Source organism: Salvelinus sp. IW2-2015, linkage group LG24 (assembly GCF_002910315.2).
Source record: "Salvelinus sp. IW2-2015 linkage group LG24, ASM291031v2, whole genome shotgun sequence".
In the NCBI taxonomy this organism is placed as follows: domain Eukaryota; kingdom Metazoa; phylum Chordata; class Actinopteri; order Salmoniformes; family Salmonidae; genus Salvelinus; species Salvelinus sp. IW2-2015.
Window position 1 is genome coordinate 5868698 of NC_036864.1, and position 7859 is coordinate 5876556.

The 7859-nt window shown below is 42.7% G+C and overlaps 1 pseudogene; it reads right to left on the reverse strand.

Moving 5' to 3' along the window:
- LOC111951339 (conserved oligomeric Golgi complex subunit 5-like) overlaps positions 1-7736 on the reverse strand; it is a 121781-nt pseudogene extending 114045 nt beyond the window's left edge.
- Between the last annotated feature and the right edge of the window lie 123 nt (positions 7737-7859).

The window sequence follows — 7859 nt, forward strand, 5'->3', positions numbered from 1 at the left end:
GAGGATCACTCATTGGAAATTATCTCTAATAAAATCACTMTTGACATTTCCAAGTATTTATTTTCCTATTGTAGCCTATATAGTAACAATGACGCCGACCATGGGCATAGTAATAGTGGTAACAGTAACCGTGTGTCTAGCAGCATTGTGGAGCTGTGTCTGGGGCTGAAGGACACAGAGAGGTCAGCAGTGTGTTTGGGCTTAGTAAACGATGCAGCTAAGACCTCGGGGTCTGTCCCCTGAGCCTCTGTGACTGTCTGAATGCTTTATCTGTGCGTGGCCCGAGAAGCTGCCATTTTGTGAGCGAACACTAGACTAAAATATAAACAAAGCACTCTCCTATTCCCCCTGGATTTATAGTCTGATCATTACCGGTCTCCTTCAGACCCAGACAGACAGAAACACACAGACAGACGGACAGAATACAAACACATAACCTAAAATCAAATCAAATTGTAATGGTCACATACACATGTTTAGCAGATGTTAATGCGAGTGTAGSGAAATGCTTGTGCTTCTAGTTCCGACCATGAAGTAATATCTAACAAGTAATCTAACAATTTCACAACTACCTTTTACACACAAGTGTAAAGGAATGAATAAGAATATGTACATATAAATATATGGATGAGCGATGGCCGAACGGCATAGGCAAGATGCAGTAGATGGTAAGTTTTGAGAATGACACAAATATGAATTTCCACAAAGTTTGCTGCTTCAGTGTCTTTAGATATTTGTCAGATGGTACTATGGAATACTGAAGTATAATTACAAGCATTTCATACATGTCAAAGGCTTTTATTGACAATTACATGACGTTGATGCAAAGAGTCAATATTTGCAGTGTTGACCCTTCTTTTTCAAGACCTCTGAAATCCGCCCTGGCATGCTGTCAATTAACTTCTGGGCCACATCCTGACTGATGGCAGCCCATTCTTGCATAATCAATACTTGGAGTTTGTCAGAATTTGTGGGTTTTTGTTTGTCCACCCGCCTCTTGAGGATTGACCACAAGTTCTCAATGGGATTAAGGTCTGGGGAGTTTCCTGGCCATAGACCCAAAATATCGATGTTATGTTCCCCGAGCCACTTAGTTATCACTTTTGCCTTATGACAAGGTGCTCCATCATGCTGGAAAAGGCATTGTTCTCCACCAAACTATTCCTGGATGGTAGGGAGAAGTTGCTCTCAGAGGATGTGTTGGTACCATTCTTTATTCATGGCTGTGTTCTTAGGCAAAATTGTGAGTGAGCCCACTCCCTTGGCTGAGAAGAAACCCCACACATGAATGGTCTCAGGATGCTTTACTGTTGGCATTACACAGGACTGATGGTAGCACTCACCTTGTCTTCTCCGGACAAGCTTTTTTCCGGATGCCCCAAACAATCGGAAAGGGGAATCATCAGAGAAAATGACTTCACCCCAGTCCAATCCCTGTACCTTTAGCAGAATATCAGTCTGTCCCTGATGTTTTTCCTGGAGAGAAGTGGCTTCTTTGCTGCCCTTCTTGACACCAGGCGATCCTCCAAAAGTCTTCACCTCAATGTGCATGCAGATGCACTCACACCTGCCTGCTGCCATTCCTGAGCAAGCGCTGTACTGGTGGTGCCCCGATCCCACAGCTGAATCAACTTTAGGAGATGGTCCTGGCGCTTGCTGGACTTTCTTGGGTGCCCTGATGCCTTCTTCACAACAATTGAACTGCTCTCCTTGAAGTTCTTGATGATCCGATAAATGGTTGATTTAGGTGCAATCTTACTGGCAGCAATATCCTTGCCTGTGAAGCATTTTTTGTGCAAAGCAATGATGACGGCACATGTTTCCTTGCAGGCAACCATGATTGACAGAGGAAGAACAATGATTCCAAGCACCACCCTCCTTTTGAAGCTTCCAGTCTGTTACTCAAACTCAATCAGCATGACAGAGTGATCTCCAGCCTTGTCCTCGTCAACACTCACACCTGTGTTAATGAGAGAATCACTGACATGATGTCAGCTGGTCCTTTTGTGGCAGGGCTGAAATGCAGTGTAAATATTTTTGGGGGATTCAGTTCTTTTGCATGGCAAAGAGGGACTTTGCAATTAATTGCAATTCATCTGATCACTCTTCATAACATTCTGGAGTATATGCAAATTGCCATCATACAAACTGAGGCAGCAGACTTTGAGAAAATTAATATTTTCCTTCTCAAAACCTTTGGCCACGACTGTACATATGAGATGAGTAATTTAGGCTATGTAAACATTATATAAAGTGGCATTGTTTAAAGTGACTAGTGATACATTTATTACATCCAATTTTTTATTATTAAAGTGGCTTGAGATTTGAGTCAGTATGTTGGCAGCAGCCACTCAATGTTAGTTGAGTGGCTAAAACCAAGGACATGACAGTCCCTGGGAGTGAAAAGTGGAAAAAGAGGGGTCCCACAGCACCACTGTCTGTCGGCCTATATAAAATATAAAACTTTGCAACTATTTTATTCAGAAATGACAGCACCCTCTCCTTTCACAAACCAGGCCCGTGTTCATCCTAAGACCATACCAGCATGGCGTGCCTGCCTGCTACTAGTATCTTCTCTGCAGGATGCATGTCTGTGGTGCAGAACAATGATAACACTCCACACAGATGATGACAAAGCTGAGAGAGCATCAGAAGACAGACAGAGCTAACACAGAGCCAGAGCCATGGGAGAGGAAGGAGCCAGTTAGAATCACAGTAACCTTTCGGACTGAAGCCATATTCCATCAATTTTTTAAGAGCCTTCCCCTCAACTCCACAGACAACAGAGCTGCAGTGTGTAGGCAGTGTGCGTGTGTGGACTGAGAGCCTGTAAACCTAGAGAGTCTATTTCTCTCTATCTAGACGTGGCTACCCAGCCTTAGACAGGACAGGGTCAGTTTACTAACAAGAATAAGTCTTATTTTAACAGGGGTAGAAATTCAACCTTTTAAAACACCCGATTGCTTTTTATTGATTTCTTCTAAACGGGGGGGAACTGATAGCGTGGTGGATTAAAAACCACAACGGTGATGTCACGGGTTAAGATTGCAGATGCTATCTGAGAACAGGTTCAAAGTAATGCTGTTTGAAAGGTTGAGATAACGTTGTAAACCTTTAATGTGGCCTAGATGTATTATTTAGTGGAGGACTTACCAAGAAAAAGAGATGCATTTTACATTACAGATAGGAGTCCTGGTATGACGAACGCTCAGCCTCCAAAAGCAGTTCCATAAATCACCTTTATAAATATGCCTTTCTCCAAAGTGGTGGGGAGTGATTCCATAATGGCAGACATGTGCAACAAGAGTAAAAGGGGTCATATAATATTTGTGTTGTTTAACGGTCAATAAAACACACAGTATCTTTGCTGTAAACCATTGAGTACAGAGCACTCATATCAGTACGGCATGAGACACCGACACCTTCTATAGTTACATTGTATTGACAGGGCAGAAGAGGACATCCTAGAGCCATATACAGGTATATAGACCTCTATATGTCTCTGGGTTATTGTCATCTTTACAATTTAAAACAGGAGGATCCTGGAAACTGTCCGGGAGACATTAGGCGACCTTGACAATATGTACAGCACCTAACTTGAAGTACCTATCTTGAAAATGGGCAGAGACACAATAAAAACACAAGAAAATGCTGTCGATCCATTTCTCTACCTCAGTTGTCTTTCCAATAAACATGGAAATCAAGTCCAGTGCAGAAGTAGAGATGCTGTCAGAGTGCTGATAATAATGAACACTAGAGAGGCAATCTTCCCTCTGCTATTGAGCCTCAGTCCCAGACCGTATAATAATAATACACCATCAACACAACAGATAGTATTATGCCTCTCAAATCATAAGGAGATGGATGGAATCTGGCGAGCAATCTGCAATCTGGCGAGCTGGGCAGTCCTGGCTACAATCTTATTGTAGGGGTCAACGATCTTTGTCCTTATCCTACGAGAGAAAACAAATAGGTTGAGTGCTGTTACTAGAGGTCGGATCTCTGAACACAAGTGGCGCAGCGGTCTAAGGCACKGCATCTCAGGGCTAGAGGAGTCACTACATACCCTGGTTCGATTCCAGGCTGTATCACAACCGGCCGTGATTGGGAGTACCGTAGAGTGGCACACAATTGGCCCAGCGTCGTCCGAGTTAGGATGTCATTGTAAATAAGAATTTGTTTTTAACTGACTTGCCTAGTTAAATAAAGGTTAAATAAAAAAACAAAAAAAGTAATATTTTGCCTTGATCATTCCCTGTGATGATGTGTTATGGTCTTATAGGCTTGGAGTAGGTAGATAACGCACCTAACCACTGATACAGGGTAAGATGTTTCTTCATCACCATAATGGTTAAGGATGAGATTTGGGGTATGTGAATCTGGTCCTAGATCAGTGGTTAACCTACCTGTCCACAGCACCCTGCAGAGCAGCGATCCTGCTCTGCATCATCTGCAGGACCCCTGAGAAATAACACACAAACAACTCACTCAATATATCGACACAACAATATGATTGGCTTTTATGCAACAAAACATTATTCTCTGTTCAAATAGACCACAATCACTTCAATACTGAGAGATGCACTGATGCTTATATCCAATTGTGTGACAGCAGCGCCCCCTATGGAATGTATATAGCACTACAATGACAGCATATATTCCAGCACAGAAGTTCTCAAAGAATAGGCTTTCTCGTGCCCTCTTCATGACTGTCCTGGTGTGCTTGGACCATGTTAGTTTGTTCGTGATGTGGACACCAAGGAACTTGAAGCTCTCAACCTGCTCCACTACAGCCCCATCGATGAGAATGGGGGTGTGCTCGGTCCTCCTTTTCCTGTAGTCCACGATCATCTCCTTTGTCTAAAATCACATTGKGGGAGAGYTTGTTGTCCTTGCACCACACAGTCAGGTCTCTGACCTCCCTATTGGCTGTCTCATCAGCAAACTTAATGACGGTGAATGAACAGGGAGTACAGGAAGGGACTGAGCACGCACCCCTGAGGGGCCCCCGTGTTGAGGATCAGCGTGGCGGATGTGTTGTTGCTTACTCTTACCACCTGGGGGCAGCCCGTCAGCAAGTCCAGAATTCAGTTGCAGAGGGAGGTGTGTAGTCCCAGGTTCCTTAGCTTAGTGATGAGCTTGGAGGCCACTATGGTGTTGAACGCTGAGCTGTAGTCAATGAATAGCATTCTCACATAGGTGTTCCTTTTGTCCAGGTGTGTTTATTCCATGTACAACTATGTGTTGTTGTTTCTGTCTCACTGCTTTGCTTTATCTTGGCCAGGTCGCAGTTGTAAATGAGAACTTGTTCTCAACTAGCTTACCAAGTTAAATAAAGGTGAAATAAATAAAACATTTAATAAAAAAAGGGCAGTGTGGAGTGCAATAGAGATTGCATCATCTGTGGATCTGTTGGTGAGATATGCAAATTAGAGTGGGTCCAGGGTTTCTGGGTTAATGGTGTTGATGTGAGCCATGACCAGCCTTTCCAAGCATTTCATGACTACAGACGTGAGTGCTACGGGTCAGTAGTCATTTAGGCAGGTTACCTTAGTGTTCTTGGGCACAGGGACTGTAGAAAGGCCCATGGAGTTGGTGGAATCATCCTTTAATTCATGGCCACTTGCTCAGCTGGGCCAGGGGCGCTTTAATTAGGTCAGGTGGAAATGTCCGACAGATCTCAAATCAGTAAAAGGAGAACTTCGCCACTGCCCAACCTCGCTGCTTTCTCTTCCTCAACTCCGTCTAATCCAGACATTCTGTGCGTCCATGAATCAACGTAACTCCACCGAATCTGTTACCTTTCATCTGAACTATCTGCTGCAATCGGGAGAGCGCGCCATCAGTTATTGTTTATAGTTATTACTGCGGCGCGCGGCTTGGAGCGCACGCTTCAAACCTATTGTGTTATGTAAATGGCCAATGATCACAGCCCTACAGACATTGATATATGGTTAAAATGTAATGAAATTACATGTACATATGAAGACTAACCTAGAAGGATGAAATATGAAACGTAATGATTTGCTGAATTGATAAATTCTTACATCAAATTGATGGAGATTATAGATTGAATAAATTAACAATTTATTTGCATGAATCCTTCTCTGCATTAACATGATGGTTAACATGGCTATGATCCTAAATGACTCCATTCTGCTTCATATTGAATTCCTATGGAACCTTATTGCTGAACTACCTCATTCTGTTAATAATGACAATGATTGTTATGATTTGACTTCCTGATTTGAATTTGATCGGGTACATGTTATTCTGTTTATTTTGTTATACAGCACAGACAAACTAACCAGTAAATATACCACTTTGTGGTTAAAGGAATTCCTGCCTCAGTCCCATCCATTCCTCTGTCACCTGACCACCTGTTCACCTTCACTATTGTCAGTGTTCCTACCTGTACAGCTTCCCACACAGATTCCAATAATCTTTCAGGGACTATGGTGGTCTGCTTGAAACATGTTGGTATTACAGACTCAGACAGGGAGAGGTTGAAAAAGTCAGTGAAGACACTTGCTAGTTGGTCAGCGCATGCTCGTAGTACACATCCTGGTAATCCGTCTGACTCTGCGGCCTTGTGAATGTTGACCTGTTTAAAAGGTCTTACTCACATCGGCTGTGGAGAGCGTGATCAATTGGTGGAGTACTGTGGATACCAATATTCCTGTGAGCCTCCCAGGGAGCATCCCAGGCCCATGTTGTCCAGGGTTAAGAAGATACATTTTAGATGCATAATATTACATTGTATCCACAGTACTTGTATTGTATTACACAGGGATCCGTGGCTTTTGGCCATGGATCCCTTGGCCATAAGCCCAGAYGGGTCCACAGACCCCACTTTCAGAACCCCTGTTCCAGCAAGTCCAAGTGCCACGATGACAAAAACAAATATGTGCTAAAGGTGTGTTACCTTCCAAAGACTCAATCCCAGTAGCTTGAGCAAGTAGCTCCTCATGCCTGGCTACCACCTGACAGGATAAATATTTACCACAGTCAGTAAGTCATTCAACACATGAAGGAAAAGTGTCTTTCCTACAGAAAATGTATACATACCAGTCATCAGTATAGACCAAACTGACTGGCTGATTAAACTAATAATAGATAAAGATATGGGGCTAAGGGTCTCACATGCATGAGATAAAGTTTTAGGTGACAGGTGTCATGTATACCTGGCTGTGGAGCTCCTTGTCCAGCTGACTGATACCCTGAGCCAGCTTGGCCAGCTGTTCTAAGATGACAGCATGGTGGATGGCCTGGGCTGMGTACGTCTTCACGTCAAAGTCCTCTGTGAGAAAATCAGCATAGCATTCTGGAGAAGAGATGGATAAATAGGACAAATATATTAGCTAGCTAAATCCCTTCGTGGATTATTTCTTACCCATGGTAAAGCAACAATATGGCCACACACGTATTTCCAAAAACACTTTTGTTTTTTTATCACAAGCAAAGAAAAGTATTGCAAACAGAAACGATTACGGTGCCTTGCTGTAAATTGTCAATGATGGACTGCACAGTCAACTCGGTAGCTCTCATTCCTAAACGACTACGGGGCTGATACACCTAGCTAAATAAAACAAAACATACACCTACGTGAAGTAAAACTGACTGACAGAAAAGTACTTAAAATAAATGTTAAAATATAGCACTTTACCATCATTTAGCAGTGAATTCGTTGAAGCTTCTCTGCTACCCTCCATGTTTGCCAATTCATCACACGATGACGTAGATTTCAGCGACAGGAAATGAACCAAACTTAACATTTTATTATTCTTAATYAAATATCAAATTATCTGTATTTGTATCAAAGTTCATTGTTATAGCGTTACTTATCAAATAAATACAAA